The sequence below is a fragment of the Oryctolagus cuniculus genome, chromosome 4, assembly GCF_051225735.1.
Source record: "Oryctolagus cuniculus isolate XC-2025 breed Fujian yellow rabbit chromosome 4, ASM5122573v1, whole genome shotgun sequence".
NCBI classification, from domain to species: domain Eukaryota; kingdom Metazoa; phylum Chordata; class Mammalia; order Lagomorpha; family Leporidae; genus Oryctolagus; species Oryctolagus cuniculus.
Window position 1 is genome coordinate 12,597,457 of NC_142870.1, and position 16,780 is coordinate 12,614,236.

General features: G+C 51.1%; 1 long non-coding RNA gene across 1 annotated transcript; it reads right to left on the reverse strand.

Moving 5' to 3' along the window:
* Positions 1-15,890: 15,890 nt before the first annotated feature.
* LOC138849242 (uncharacterized) lies at positions 15,891-16,773 on the reverse strand. The gene is made up of 2 exons (XR_016232284.1): positions 16,504-16,773; positions 15,891-15,949 (listed from the first exon to the last, which is right to left on the reverse strand). It is a non-coding gene; the product is annotated as an uncharacterized LOC138849242 (long non-coding RNA).
* Positions 16,774-16,780: the final 7 nt, after the last annotated feature.

Genomic DNA, 16,780 nt, shown 5'->3' on the forward strand with positions numbered 1-16,780 from the left:
GTACGGTTATAGCAAGAAAGAAGAAACAGGGACTCCTCCATTAGGAATTGAAGGGCAAATGAGTTGACCCGGAACAGCAACAGCAGAGAAATGTGACCCAAGAGAGGCTCCATTTCAAGGTCAAGTGAGACCTTGCTAATAAAAAGATTAAGACATTGGATCTCTGACTTCAAAAGATTTGTTAGGCACTATAGCTCACCCTTAGGCTGGGTCATACAGATTTTCATATTTTTAGGCAACTCAGTATCTATCTGTCCAATTGACTATAATTTTTTTTTCTTCTTATTCAATGCTTAGAAGGCTGGAGTTGAGAGAAGTTATGTAAAAATGATCAGAGGCTATTGTTTTGGACTAAGCTCCTGCACCAGGCTCCAACAGAACAGACTAAAAATCAGAAGTATGCCACTCGTGCCAGGGGTCCACTTCACCCAAGTGAAACTGAGCTGCTGTCTGTTCTGAGAAACCAGACTCACAGGCGAAAACTCTGGAAGGACCAATGTCCTTTTTGTTCTTTGCTTCTGCTTTCTTTGGCCCTTCTCTGTCTATAAAACCAACCCCTTCTGCTCGACTCATGGGATCAGGTACTCTATTTCACAGAACGGGGTGCTGTCTGATTCTAGAATTGCAAATCAAGCCAAATTAAGATTTTTTAAGATTTATTTATTTATTTGAAAGAGTTACACAGAGAGAGAAGAGGCAGAGAGAGAGGTCTTCCACCGATGGTTCATTCTCCAATTGGCCGCAATGGCCAGAGCTGCGCTGATCCGAAGCTGGGAACCGGGAGTTTCCTCTGGTCTCCCACGCAGGTGCAGGGGCCCAAGCACTTGGGCCATCTTCCACTACCGTCCCAGGCCATAGCAGAGAACTGGATGGGAAGTGGAGCAGCCGGGACTTGAACCAGCGCCCATATGGAATGCCGGCGCTTCAGGCCAGGATGTTAACCTGCTGCGCCACAGTGCCAGCCTTGAATTAAGATCTTTAATAAGATAAAATTGTTGCAATCTTGTCTTTTGGAGGAGTCGGAAACTGGTAGCTGAGTAGATGCAGGATACTGAGACCCGTGGGAGAGCTCGCTCCTTGCTCTGCCGTCCCGGAACCTCCGCCTCCTCAGCTTGTTCCTGAGCTCCCAGAGGCCGAGAAACCTTCCCATCCTGCCGGGCCTCAGCACCTGCCCCACCTCTCAACCCCAACCACTTGTATTGGTCATCACTCCCACCCCTTGAAAATTATTTTTAGTTTTAAAATTATGTGTTGATTTCAGAGGCATGGGGACAGAAATTGGAGGAAGAGAGAGAGAGAGAGAGAGAGAGAGAGAGAGAGGTGCTCCCACCTGCTGGTTCATTTCCCAAATGCCTGCAGCATCTGAGACTTGGGCAGGCTGAAGCCAGGAACTCAGTCCAAGCATCCCATGCAGGGGGCAGGAACTCAACGACTTGAGTCATCACCTACTGCTTGCCAGGGTCTCCATTAGCTGGAGGCTGGAGTCAGAAGCAAGATCTGGGATTTATTTATTTTTTTTTTTTTGACAGGCAGAGTGGACAGTGAGAGAGAGACAGAGAGAAAGGTCTTCCTTTGCCATTGGTTCACCCTCCAATGGCCGCCGCTGCAGCCGGCGCACCGCGCTGATCCGTTGGCAGGAGCCAGGATCCAGGTGCTTTTCCTGGTCTCCCATGGGGTGCAGGGCCCAAGCACCTGGGCCATCCTCCACTGCACTCCCTGGCCATAGCAGAGAGCTGGCCTGGAAGAGGGGCAACCGGGACAGAATCCGGCGCCCCGACCGGGACTAGAACCCGGTGTGCCGGTGCCGCAAGGTGGAGGATTAGCCTATTGAGCCACGGCGCCGGCTCAAGATCTGGGATTTAAACGCAGATACTCTGACATGCGATACAGGCGTCAGTAGGCTAAATGCCTGCTCCTATTTTAAAATTGAGGTATAACTTAAATAAGATGCAGGCATTTACAGAGGAATATTTTACGCACACACACACACACACACACACACGTAACCATAAAGCCCTGGTAGCCTCCATCATGTTCTTTCCGGATCAATAAACCCCCATTCCCAGCCCTGCCATCACCCAAGGAACCTCTCTTCTGCCTTCTGTCATCAATGACTGCTTTTGCCTGCTTTGGACCTCACATCCATGGAATCCTATGATTCCACCCAATACAAACCCGTTTGCTTTCTGGCTTCTTTCACGTAACACGCTGCACATAGTGGTCGCTTATTCTTGGTCTTCTGCATAGTATTTCATTGTATGAATATCTGTTCTCATATTAGCGAACACGTGTTATTTCCTCCTTTGGCCATTTGTGAGCGGAGTGGCCGTGCACTCTCTTTCACGTCTTTCAGGGACGTGAGTGTGGATTTCTCTTGGGTGAGGAATCGACAGGCTGCCCCAGCTCACCCTCCCACAACGTGTGTAGGGCGCTCAGGTGTTGCAAAAAGGGCAACCACTTCTCCTGTGTACACCATGACTTTGCACATTCTCATACAAGAAAATGAAGAGAATTTCTTCACCCCTCAAATGTGGGTTGGCCTTGCAATGTGTTTTGTCTTTGGTTGATAGGACTTAGTCAGTTTTATGAGGCCCAGGCCAAGGTCTCCAGAGGTCTCGCACACTCCGTCACCCCCTGGAACTCGGCCCACTCACTTTGTGAATAAGCACGCTTTGACCTGCTGCATCATCAGGGACCTGTCGCCTGGATGGCTGCCAGCTAACCCCGAGGACAGGGTTGCCTGGCCGATGTGGCTCTGGCTGCAGATCCGTGAGCAGCTGCAGTCAGAACCCAGAAACACCCAGCTGAGCCTGGCTTGCAGCGCTAATCTGCAGAACTGGGAGGCTGGGCTGCATGGACATTTGTTCTTCCAAGTCACTAACTATATTAGTTTTATTTTTTTATTTTCTTTTGTTTATCTGAAAGAGTTTCAGAGAGAGAAGGAGAGAGAGAGAGAGAGAGAGAGAGAGAGAGAGCGCTTCCATATGCTGGTTCCTCCCCAAGTGGCTACAATGGCTGGGGCTGGGCCAGGCCAGAGCCAGGAGCCTGGAGCTCCATCTGGGTCTCCCACATGGATGCAGGGGCCCAAGAACGTGGGCCATCTTCTGCTGCTTTCCCAGGTGCGTTAGCAGAGAGCTGGATCAGCAGCAGAGCAGTAGGAACTCAAACTGGTGCTCTGATATGGGATGTAGGATCACGGGAGGGGGCTTAACCCCCTGTGCCACAACATTGGCCCCTATAGTATTAGTATTTCATTACTATAACAAAATACCTGAGGCAACCAACTTACAAAGAGGAGCAATCGATTTAGCTCACAGTTTTGGAGGTTCTAAGTTCAAGCTTGGGTGAGGCCCTATTGGTTCAGCCTCTGCTCATGGTATTCTGGCTGGCAGAGGTCTGAGGTAACACAGGACCTCACACGGCCAGAGGCAGGGCACACACACGCCTGTCCATCTGTGTGTCTTTTACAAAGCCACCGGACTCACTCGCAGGCCCCACCCCAATAACCTAATCCAACCTAACCACTTCTTACCTCTAAAGACCATGGCTGGATTCAGTTCCCACCCACTTAGCATCATCAACATGAGACTTTGGGGAACAAGTGCCTGATATCGGGGTACAACCATCAAATGACAGCACTGATCTTGGGGTGAGTTCTCGTGCAACAGGTCACTGATAAAATACGAGAGCTCCTGGTGCTCTGTGTCTTCACCGATGTTGGGTATTTCAGTCCTTTCACTTCAGTTACTTGATAGGGAGGCGCCACGTTTGAAAATTCGCTTCTGTTCATGACTTAACTTCCTAGCTGCTTCGGAATGCTTTTGAAGACACCGTGCTTTACAGAAGACCTGTAATGTCGTAACTTGTGGATATCGTAATCATATTAAAAGTTTCCATAAGATAAATGAGACTTGTTCCTAACCCCTGGAAATCTGAAGAGTGCAAAGAATGATGCGACCATCAACCAACCCAAGTTATTTCTATGCAAAGTTATGAAATTAAAAGCCAATCAGCGGCCAGTGCCACAGCTCACTAGGCTAATCCTCCGCCTTGCACGCCGGGTTCTAGTCCCGGTCGGGGCGCCGGATTCTGTCCCGGTTGCCCCTCTTCCAGGCCAGCTCTCTGCTGTGGCCCGGGAGTGCAGTGGAGGATGGCCCAAGTCCTTGGGCCCTGCACCCCATGGGAGACCAGGAGAAGTACCTGGCTCCTGCCTTCGGATCAGTGTGGTGCGGCAGCCATTGGAGGGTGAACCAACGGCAAAGGAAGACCTTTCTCTCTCTCTCTCACTGTCCACTCTGCCTGTCAAAAAAATATAAATAAATAATTGACAAAGAAATGTTGGTATTAGGATGGCCTTTCCAACAGTAGAGTCACAATCAAAGAATGGAGGAAGAAGGCTGGACAGAGAAAAACACCCATAGAACCCCATTGAGCCAAGACCCACAGCCAGGAGGAAGGTTTGAAGACAGACAATATTTGCGTAGCTTGAGAAGCATCTCCTCCAAGTTCCATTAGTTCTAGAGAGACAAACACTATTTCGTTTTTTTGTTTTGTTTTGTTTTGTTTTTGTTTTTGTTTTTGTTTTTGTTTTTTGACAGGCAGAGTGGACAGTGAGAGCTCGAGACAGAGAGAAAGGTCTTCCTTTGCCGTTGGTTCACCCTCCAATGGCCGCCACGGCCGGCGCGCTGCGGCCGGCGCACTGCGCTGATCCAATGGCAGGAGCCAGGAGCCAGGTGCTTTTCCTGGTCTCCCATGGGGTGCAGGGCCCAAGCACCTGGGCCATCCTCCACTGCACTCCCTGGCCACAGCAGAGAGCTGGCCTGGAAGAGGGGCAACCGGGACAGAATCCGGCGCCCCGACCGGGACTAGAATCCGGTGTGCCGGCGCCGCAAGGCGGAGGATTAGCCTAGTGAGCCGCGGCGCCGGCCTGACAAACACTATTTCTACAGTGGAGAAACCCAGTAGAAACTACCTTGAAGCAGTGGTAAAGGTTAGCACCCTGAAGAATAAGGCATAGTGACTTACGTGTGATAAAGGCACCTCACCTCTGTAGCGTCCTTGCTACGTGTATAACCCCAGCTGAGTCACCATCAAGCATCAGGGAACGCCAGTCAAGGAACATGCTACAGAACAACTGCCCAGTGCTCTTCCAAGGGGCGAAGGTTATGAAAGTCGATGGAAGACTGAGGACGCGTCACAGATGGTGTCCCCCAGAGAGACGTAATAACTATTGCCACCACGCAGCCTTCTGGATTGGATCCTGGGCCAGAAAAAAGGGACCTTGGTGGGTGCTGTGGTCTGAGTGGGCCTCTCCAAGTTCAGGTGTTGGAAACCTAACCCTCAATTACAGCAGCGTTGGGAGGTGGGGTCTTGCAAAGTCCTCGTGAATAGATTAGTGTCATTCCAGGAGTGAGTTCATTATCAAGAGAAGGCTTGTTAGAGTAGCTATTTCTTTTTATAAAAGATTTATTTATTTATTTGAAAGTCAGTCATATACAGAGAGAGGAGCAGCAGAGAGAGAAAGAGAAAGAGAGGTCGTCCATCAGCTGGTTCACGCCCTAATTGGCCGCAATGGCTGGAGCTGCGCCGATCTGAAACCAGGAGCCAGGAGCTTCTCCCAGGTCTCCCACTTGGGTACAGGGGCCCAAGGACTTGGGCCATCTTCTACTGCTTTCCCAGGCCATAGCAGAGAGCTGGATTGGAAGTGGAGCAGCCGGGTCTCGAACCAGCACCCGTATGGGATGCCGGTGCTTCAGGCCAGGAAATGAACCCATTGCACCACAGCACTGGCCCCACTATTTTTAACTTTTATGTAATTCTATGTTTTTTACAAAAATATTTATTTATTTATTTATCTGAAAGCTAGAATATACAGAGAGGGTGAGAGAGAGAGAAAGAGACATCTTCCATCCATTGGTTCACTCCCCAAATAGCTGCAACAGCTAGAGCTGGAACAGGCTGAAGCCAGGAACCAGGAATTCCATCCTGGCCTCCATGTGGGTGGCAGGGGCTGCTTTCCTAAGTGCGTTAGCAGGGAACTGGATTGGAAATAGCTCCTGCTTTTTGGCCTGGTCTGGCATTCCATATGGGAGCCAGTTCAAACTGCTCCACTTCCGATTAAACTCCCTGCTAATGTGCCTGGGAAGTACTTGGGTCCCTGTTGCCCTTGTGGGATGCCCAAATGGAGTTTTGGACTCCTAGCTTTGGCCTAGCCCAGCCCCAACCTTCGTGGCCATTTGGGGAGTGAGCCAGCAGATGGAAGATCTCTGTTTCTGCCTTTCTCGCTCTCTCTAGCTCTGCCTTTCAAATACATCAATAAGTAAAATAAGAGTTTTAACATTACACTGTAAATATTTGATGGAACTAGGCAGAAAAACTTGAAAAATTCTAGATGATACAAATACCACCCCACTGTTAGGGGACAAGTTGTGCACCCGCCCCAATGTCTATGTCGAAGCCCTAATCCTGGATCCCACGGGACGTGACTGCACGTGGGGACAGATCTTACAAGAGGTGATAGATGAAAGCCAGCGTGGAGGGTGGGCCCTGGCCCTCTGCGACTGGTGTCCTTACCAGAGCAGAGGACGAAGTGAGGGCATGGAATGATCTTGTGAAGGCAGAAGGAGGAGACAGCAGCGACAGGGCAAGGAGAGGGGCCTCAGAGGAAGCTGGCCCTGCCTCAAGCCTTCAGAACTCTGGAAAACACATTTGTGCTTTAAGCCACTGTGATCCTTGGGCTACTTTGGCAGCCCTAGCCAGCTCACACACCTACCAGACATCTAGACCTAGTTGCTTCTATTACTATATCCAACAGCTGCAGATTGTACTTTCCTTTCAGGTGTAATTCGTGTTTTTTTTTTTTTTAATAAAAGGCTTATTTATATTTATTTGAAAGAGTGACAGTGAGAGAGAGAGAGAGAGAGAGAGAGAGAGATCTTTCATTCATTGGTACACTCCTCAAATGGCTGCAAAAACCTGGGTGGGTTAGGCCATGCCCAAGCCAAGAGCCAGGAACTCCATCTGGGTCTCCCATGTGGGTGGCAGGTGCCCAGGCAATTGGGCCATCTTCCGCTGCCTTCCCAGGCCATTAGCAGGGAGCTGGGTCAGAGGTAGAGCAGCTGGGACTTGAACCAGCGCTCCGACACGGGACACTGTGATTGCAGGCCCGAGCTTGCTGGGCCACAGTGCTAGTTCCTGTGCTTTTTTGTAGACTATTATAAATGCTTCCTGCTAGTGTCCAACAATGTAAAATTACGCAGGAATAAAATCAGCGAAAGATGTGTAAGACTAAAGGTGCAAAATATTACTGAGAGAAGTAAGACCCCCAAACATGGAGAGATCTACCAGGCTGATGGGTGGAAACAGTATTAGTAAGATGGCAAACTGCCCCAGATTGATCTATTGATTCAATGCAATCCCAATTATAACCTCAGAAGCTTTTTTAAAAATAGAAATCAACATATCAATCAATTATATTTTGCTGAAGTTTAAAGCTTTTGTTTATCAAAAGATATGATTAAGGAAAAGAATAGGTAAGCCACACCCTGGAAGGCAATATTTTAAAATTATGTATCTGATAATTTATTTCCAGTATATATAACTCACTAGTAAAAAGACAAACATCTCAATTTTAATTTTAATTTCAATTCAAGAAACGTGCTTGAATAGATATGTCACAAAGAAAGACGTACAAATAGCCAACAAGCACAAGCAAAGCTGCTCAGTTAGGTATGAGAGGATGCACACAACACCAGGAGACACCCATATACCAGCAGAATGGATAGAATGACAAAGACTGATGATGCTAACTGTTGGTAAGCACATGGAAGAAGTGGAAATAGCTTGCTCAAGAGAGTGCCACACGGTATAACCTGCTTTGAGGAAAAGAAGCTAGAAATATACCACCAGTCTCAGGCAGTGTGCTTCCCATACATGAAATGCTAAAAGAGGCAAAACTAGGTGAAAAGATAACACTTTTATTTATTTAGTTGAGAGGCAAAAAAGAGAGAGAGAGATGGGAACTCAACCCAGGTCTCCCACAAGGACAGCAGGGACCCAATTGTGTGAGCCGTTACCATTGTCTCCCAGGGTTTGCATTAGCAGGAAGCTGAGGTCAGGAGTGGAGATGGGTATTGAACCCAGGCACTGGGATAGGGGATGAGCTGGGAATTAAACCCAGGCACTCGGATATGTGAAGAGATGTATATTGAACCCAACACTTGGCTATGGGATGCCAGCATCTTGGCTGGCAACTTCACCACTAAGTTCCATGCCAGTGCTGTGACAACAAGACCCTTCAAAGTGGATGCCTGTGAGTATGGCAACTGGAGAGGTTGGGGCGGGGCCCAGGGAACTTTCTGGAGGTCACACTAATGGTTCTATTTCAGCACTGACATGACTTGCACAGGTATGTGCTGAAATTCATCCAACCATCCGCCGAAGATCTGTGCTTCTCACAGTTTGCCACTCTTAGCTAAAACACGTCCACAAACAAAATAAATCATTTTTAAAAGAGCTATTTATGAAACCCCCCAAACTCCATAGAAACTTGAGTCATTGTCTCTTTCTAAAGGAATTGCATGTGAAAATTGGTGGAATTCCCACTGTGGTTTTAAGGAGTTAGGCTTCGTGAGTACAATCGTCTCTGTGTTGCAACAGTGCCCTGGGTGCCGCTCATGTGGTGTGGGGGGGCTTTGCTCCACCCTATGTATCACCTCCGCAGAAGGGGGCTGGGCTGTGGGATAATCACTGCACATGACTTAGGGTAGGACCCCGAGATCCAGGGAGCGGGGGAGGATGTGGCCTCCCGGAAGCCCTAGTAGTTTATGGACTTCCATGGCACTGGTCAAGTGTATGTAAATAAATGTGAGGGTTGAAGTTAGGAGATCGTATGAAATTCACAGCTTTGTGTAACTTTCATTCTAAGTGAGGAATTGAGATAAATTGACCTTTTTTAAAAAATTTATTTATTTGAAAGTCAGAGTTACACAGAGCGAGGAGGAGAGGCAGAGAGAGAGAGAGAGAGAGAGAGAGAGAGGTGTCTTCCACCCACTGGTTCACTCCCCAGCTGGCTGGAACATACAGAGCTGTGCTGTTCCGAAGCCAGGAGCCAGGAGCCAGGAGCCTCTTCCGGGTCTCCCATGTGGGTTCAGGGGCCCAAGGACTTGGGCCATCTCCCACTGCTTTCCTAGACTACAGCAGAGAGCTGGATTGGAAGTGGAGCAGCCGGGACTCGAACCGGTGCCCATAGGGGTTGCCGGCACTGCAGGCAGCAGCTTTACCCACTACACCACAGCACCGACCCCAATAAATTGACCTTTTTCCTTCCTTCCTTCTTCACTGCATTTTCCAATGGACTCCAATTTATTTCCGTTAGTTTGGAATTTTCACTTCTATGTGACGAAATACTGACTGTTAAGGTGAAATTGATTGGCCTGATAATCGTCTTGATTTTAAAAGATCCACGAGTGTACCCTGGTAGAAAAACAATTCAAACGCTTTTCCCTCCGTGACATCAGTAAGAGCGAACGCCGCCAGCAAGGTCGGCTCTCTGAGATAATAATGACATATTTATATTAACAAATCGCCCCGAAGCCCTTGACTGCCAGCATTGTTTTTCTGGCCCCTTTAATTTATATCACCGAGCTGGAAGGTGCCAGTGCTCTTCTGTCGGGGTTTCTATTACAGGAAGGGTGCGTGCTTGGGAGCTGTCACTGAGACTGCAGATGGGGGGGGGGGAGGAAGAGCTGGGGAAGGGAGGACCAACATTTGCTGGTGCGTGGTTCCCACAACGCTGTGCCTGGGGTGTTGGAAACCCCGTTTTTCAGCATGAGCTGAGACACAGGCAGAGGGCACAGCCTCCAGCCCCTGCTCTGTGCGGCAGCCCCGCGACTTGAACACGGGGATGTCGTGGTGACGCGCTCGCTGCGACACATCGCCACAAGCATGGTGGCTGGAAACAGCACCGAGCTGTGATCTCAGTGCTGGAGATCACCAGTCGGGAACGAGTCTCCAGGCACTGAAGTCAAGCGGCTGCCTAAGACTGGGTCCCTTTGGAGACCCTAAAGGAAGATCTCCGCGTGCTTTTCCCAGCGTCCGGGGGCTGTCCCGGGCTTCTGGTCCCCATCACACTGCCTTTCCCTTCCACCTCCACCATCACACCGCAGTCAAATCCCTCTTCTTCCAAACTGTCCTCGACATAGACACAGCACTTGGTTCCAGCTGTCCATTTTCAGCAGAGTTTTGGAATCTGTGACATTCCAGGGCCACTCTGAGTTATTCTGAAGCAAATTCTACCCTTATCCATGGGGAGGTTGTTAACCTCCCATGTGTGTCTGAAAAACAAAAAGCAAAATCATAGTACAAGTAACTCATTTAAAAGAAACAATATTAAGAACTTTTATTTATTTTTTTTTCTTTTTTGACAGGCAGAGTGGACAGTGAGAGAGAGAGACAGAGAGAAAGGTCTTCCTTTTGCCGTTGGTTCACCCTCCAATGACCGCCGCGGCCAGCGCACTGCGGCTGGTGCACCGCACTGATCCGATGGCAGGAGCCAGGTGCTTCTCCTGGTCTCCCATGGGGTGCAGGGCCCAAGCACTTGGGCCATCCTCCACTGCACTCCCTGGCCACAGCAGAGAGCTGGCCTGGAAGAGGGGCAACCGGGACAGAATCCGGCGCCCCGACCGGGACTAGAACCCGGTGTGCCGGCGCCGCTAGGCGGAGGATTAACCTAGTGAGCCGCGGCGCCAGCCAAGAACTTTTATTTAACAGAGAGAGAGGGAGAAACCTAGAGAGAGATTGCCCATTTGCTGGTTCACTCTGCAAAAGGCTGCAATGGTCAGGGCTGGGTCAGTCTGAAGCCAGGAGCCTGGAACCCTATCCAGGTCTCCCGTGTGGGTGGCAGGACCCACTTACTTGGGCCATCTTCCCCTGCTTTCCCAGGAGCATTAGCAGGGAGCTGGATCAGAAGTGGAGCAGCCAGGCCTTGAACTGGCACTCCCATGTGGGATGCCGGCATCACAAACATGTGGCTTAACCTGCCGCCCACAATGCCAACCCCCGACCACAATTATTTCATTGCACCAAGTATCCAGTAAGTGTTCAGGTCTTCCCTGTTTGTCTTGTGAATTTCAAACCAAGAGTAAATAAAGTCCAAGTGTTGTGCTTGATTGTTATGAGTCTGACATCTTATTAAATTCATAGGTTTCTTTTGCATCCTCTCTGTCTCTCCACCCTTCCACCTTCCCTCTAACTCTACGTCTCAAAAAAAAAAAAATCTTAAAAAAAAAAGAGTGGTTTTAGATTCACTGCAAAATTGAGAGGAAGGTTCAGAGATTTCCCAACGGCCCTTAGAGCAGCTGATATTAGAATTTTATGCATTGGAAATACATTCTTCTCTTATATGATACTGGAAATCTTCGAAGTTAGTCCCCTTGGAAAACTGTCCCTTGCAAATTATACGGCACTATCATTTACATCAAATGTATGCTATTACATGTCAAGACGTTGGAGCCAGCGTCGTAGCTAAGCTGCTACCTGCAATGCAATCCCACATCGGGGCACTGGTTGGAGGTCTGGATGCTCCGCTTCTGATCCAGCGTCCTGCTAATGAGCCTGGGAAAGCAGTGGAAGGTGGTCCAAGTACTTGGGCCCCTGCACCCACGTGGGAGACCTGGATAGAGTTCCGGGATCCTCATTTCAGCCTGGACCAGCCCAGGCAATGCGTTGTAACCATCTGGCAAGTGAACAAGCAGACAGAAGCTCTCTCTCTCTCTTTTCTTCAAATAAATCAATAAATATTAAATAAGCCTTTTCAAAATTTCAACCATTTGGTCTAGCCGTCTGACCACTGTACTCAGGGGCTGAAGAACTTGGTTCTCACCTGGAATCTGCTTTTAGTCAGAATTCTTTTGGTAGTGACTTAAACATCAGTGGGGCTCGGTGGGGACTGGGTGTGAGGGGTGGCTGGGAGTGAGCGCTGGGAAGTAGAATGCTGTGATGGCCCTGGTCTCCTTGCATCTTGCTTCTCTCTGAGGGTGCCAGGCCGGGATGTTCCATGTGGCTGGGGACTGGCCTGGAGCCATGATTCAAGAAGAAAGGGTGGGGGCCCGTGCTGTAGGCTAAGCCCCTGCCTAAGGTACCAGCATCCCATGTGGGCGCCTCCCTCTAAGATTGGCATGAATGTTCCCAGGGGTGGACGGAGCCTGGCTCTAGTTCACCTGCTCACCTTGAACTCTTCGTTGTGGACAGGCAGGCCATCACTGGGGCAAAGGGCATAGCCCGCTCCCGGGATGGGGCAAGCAGGAGGGAAGACTTCAGGGTGGGAGCCCCCCCCAACAGTTGGCTGTAGGGGTGAAGCGAGGGGCTTTCCCAGATGAGGGGAAAAAGCGCTGCATAAAACAGCCCCGTTGTCCAGGACCCTCTGCTACTAACCAGACCCGGGACTCCTGCGCCACCCCACACCTCAGTTTTCACCCACAAAGTGAGACATGCGGATTGTTCTGCAGCTCAAAGACATGACAGTTTTTCCTGAAAATCAGACACTCTTCTCATTCCTTTTTTATTTTATTTATTTATTTTTTGACAGGCAGAGTGGACAGTGACAGAGAGAGAAACAGAGAGAAGGGTCTTCCTTTTGCCGTTGGTTCACCCTCCAATGGCCGCCGCGGCCGGCACACCGCGCTGATCCGAAGGCAGGAGCCAGGTGCTTCTCCTGGTCTCCCATGGGGTGCAGGGCCCAAGCACTTGGGCCATCCTCCACTGCACTCCCGGGCCACAGCAGAGAGCTGGCCTGGAAGAGGGGCAACTGGGGAAAGAATCCGGCGCCCTGACCGGGACTAGAACCCGGTGTGCCGGCGCCGCAAGGCGGAGGATTAGCCTAGTGAGCCGCGGCGCCGGCCTCCTCATTCCTTTTAAACATGCATGAGAAACCAAATAGCACAAGCTCACGATGAGAAAAGCGTGATCCCACATGTTAAATAAGACAGGTGGAAAAGGGCAACCTGCCCCCGGGGATCGCTCAGCAGGTGAAGTGTATTCCTGTAGCCACTGTTGCACACTCTTCCTACAGCCCCCTTTATCCCCTAAGGAGGGCTGTGACTGTGAGAAGCTGGAGCCGAGGGCACACAAGCATGCATTCCCGCGGTGCCAGCTGGTCGTGGAGGGCAGCCTTGTGAGCTTTCTGGCCCCCAGCTCCACGTCTACCAGTCAGCTGGATGACGATGTCCGCAGGTGCAGCTGCAGCTGGCCGTCTATGCAGTAAGGGGAGCGCCTCACCTACTTCCCTGACCTTAATCACATTGTCATTGTCTTGTGGAAGTATAAGAGTTGCATGGCATTAAAATCTAGCCCAGGACCGTCCTCAGCAGCCCTTACTTTCTGAGTTTTTCTCCTTTTACGCAGCTACAGTTCAAAGCTCTCAAGGTCTCATTAGTATTTCTTCTCCCCCTCTTCCCATCCCTTCTCACATCGTCATATTCTGTTTCCCATCTTCCTGCCTCCAGTGTTGGCCATTGCTATTAGACTAGCATCTGTTTGTTATTTATATCAAAGCTTTTGAACCAAGCCAGAAGCCAAGGCTGAGTCGGGGAGTAGGGGTAACTGAGACAGTGAGCAAGAAATTGTGCTGGGTAGAATGGGAACGGAACCAGATTTTAAATTTTGTTGCTGGTTATGCCCTTAGGCCTTACTCGGTGAGGATGGGCTTCCCTGCCTCTGGATGGGCACAGAGGCAGTCTGTGTGCCTGATTCCTTCAGATCCCCAGAGCCTGCTCTCCGCCGTGGGAGACTGACCTGCGCAGATTACATCAGGATGTCCCACACCCTTGGAGCCCACTGAATCTGCGTAATGCGAGGTACAGCAGGCAACTGGAGGGAGGGAGACAGTGCAGTGAGGGAATTCAACCTGCTGCCTCCATCCCCGTAGGGCCATCTCAGCTGGCCACATCCCTACACAGAAAGGCAGGCCTCTCGAGGTGGCCTGTGTGCACAACTCGTTGTCCTTTTGGCTTCTAGCAGCTTCTTCTGGCATCCCTGTGGGTTGAGGGAGAATGGTGTTGGCTCCAATGTTGTGTGAAAGTGAAAGGAGGGGGGGCCAGCACCGTGGTGCACTAACTTAATCCTCCGCCTGCGGTGCCAGCATCCCTTATGGGCGCTGGTTCTAGTCCTGGCTGCTCCTCTTCCAATCCCACTCTCTGCTATGGCCTGGGAAAGCAGTAGAGGATGGCCCGAGTCCTTGGGCCCCTGCACCTGCATGGGAGAACCAGAAGAGGCCCCTGGCTCCTGGCTTCAGTTCAGCACAGCTCCAGCCATTGCAGCCATCTGGGGAGTGAACCAGGAGATGGAAGACCTCTCTCTCTCTCTCTTTCAAATAAATAAATATATAAATACATCTTAAAAAAAAAAAAAAAACCTCTGAGGATAAACTTTCTCACACAGACTTTGGTGTCTCATTTTTGCTTCACCTTGGAGTCTCAGCCAAAACGTCAATCTTAACATACATAATAGATTATTATACCTGACTTTAACTGATAGTAAAAGAGAGCAAAGCAATAGTTCAAACTGGCTTCCACAATAAAGAGAACTGAGCTGAGCGCTCAGTTCCCCTGTGGCTCCCTCAGCTCCACGGCTCTCCATGTTTACATGGTGCTTGCTTCCCAGATCCTGGGCACAAAGAGGCCATCTCTTTCGGAGCAGGAGTCCGGAGGTCTACTGATCGGATGACTTAGGTCAAGCTGCTATGGTGAGTCAGCTCCCGTGGCTGGGGTGGGGGTGGGGACACGTGCTCTCTGGTTTAAGTCTGGGTAGGTGCTGGCCCTGCACCAGTCACTGTGGGAGAAGGGTTGAGACCTGGCGGCCTGTTCCTGGAACTGTGATGATGAAGCACTTGGACTCAAGCTTACCGGAATCGCCTACTGCAGAAGGAAGAGAGGGGAAGGGCGGGGATGGCAGTTTGCATCTCACTGTATCCTCACACAACACAGGGCTTTGTGGCTACCGAAGTATTTTACATGTATAATACGGACAGAGCAACTCCAAAGTTACTGCCCACGCACCTAAGGAACTCACGTGGTGTGTCAGTGTGGTGCCAGTGTGCTTGAAAACAGCACAGGAGCCGGCGCCGCGGCTCACTAGGCTAATCCTCCACCTAGCGGCGCTGGCACACCGGGTTCTAGTCCCGGTCGGGGCGCCGGATTCTGTCCCGGTTGCCCCTCTTCCAGGCCAGCCCTCTGCTGTGGCCCGGGAGTGCAGTGGAGGATGGCCCAAGTGCTTGGGCCCTGCACCCCATGGGAGACCAGGAGAAGCACCTGGCTCCTGCCATCGGATCAGCGCGGTGCGCCGGCCGTGGCAGCCAGTGGAGGGTGAACCAACGGCAAAGGAAGACCTTTCTCTCTGTCTCTATCCACTCTGCCTGTCAAAAAACAAAAACAAAAACAAAAACAGCACAGGAAGGTCAGGCTTGACCCCACAGAAGCAGGGGGAGACGAGAACTCAGTGGTGGGACAAAGCCCTTTCTTCCGATCGGAGGTAGTCAACAGGAACAAACTGCCTCTCCAAAAGCCTGCAGAGCATCAAGGGACGCAGTACGGAGCCTTATCCGAGGCGGCCTGGCAGGGCTGTTCATCTATCCAAACCAGGGCCCTTGTCTACGTGCAGCCAGCCAATCGCTGACAGCAGCGGGGTGGGAGAACGCAGGTGCTCATCTTGCAATGCCCAGAGCAAGGAGCCAGGCAGGCAGCTCGTGTTCACTCCGAATGGATAAACGGTGCAGCGAGTGTGCGGCTCACGGGTGGGCTTCTGGTTGGTCCGCAGTGCTCATGGCCTTCCTTTGACTGGTCAGCACAGCTTTCTGAACCCACTGTGCCAGTAAGGTGGGCTCGGGCTGTCTGGGGTCTGTAGTGAGCCTGGTCATTGCCTTATTTGATCAGGGCCTGGCGTCCCCCAACGCATCCTGAAACAGAGTCCAGCTGTTAGGATGTTAACCACAGAGGTGACAACGGAATTCTGGGACTTGTGACCTGGGATCCTGAGGGTGAGCCTGCCCCCTGCACCACCCCTTTAAGTTAGTGAGCTTACTCTGTCGTAAGGAGTTGACCTGTGAGCCCCACAGTGAAGACACAGGGACAGCGAGCCGAGGGAGGGAGCCGAGGTGCCTGATGTTAACGACAGAGGATGGGTTTCCGCCTTTGCTGCCCTCGCTGAAGAGCTGGTCCCCGTGCAAGAGTGAGGAGCTTCCGGTTCCATGACCGGCCACCCTGCCGCTGCCCTCCCCTTCCCCTGCCGCGCCAGCCCGAGCCATCGGGCTCCCTCCAGGACCTTGTCCCAGGAGTTACAAGGCAAAAAGAAACCCTGTTTTCTGCCCTTCAAGGAAAGCGGGCCCCCCAGGAGCAAACCACAGCAGCGGAAATTACACACAACGTAATCTGCCAATCTACAGTGAACAGGGGGCGGAGCTTCCGCACGCGTCTACAGGTACACTCTCAAGCCAAACCCCTCCTCACCCACCCGGAAGCCGAGCAGGTGCGGGCCCCCAGGTGACCACTGGGCTCGCGAGGGCGTGGGAGGTTGGCGCGCGCTCCTATGCGCTGTTACAGACCACTGTGAAGGCGTGGCCGAGACCTTCGCAATTTAACAGGGAGCCCGTCCCTTTCTCCATCAAGCCGCTCCTTATGTAGGAGGTAAACCTAAAGCCCCCATCTCCAACAGCATCAACTTCCGCAGGTTGGAAAACCTGGCGCATGCGCAGTGACCGCCGGCCCGGCCCAATCCCACGACGAGCATG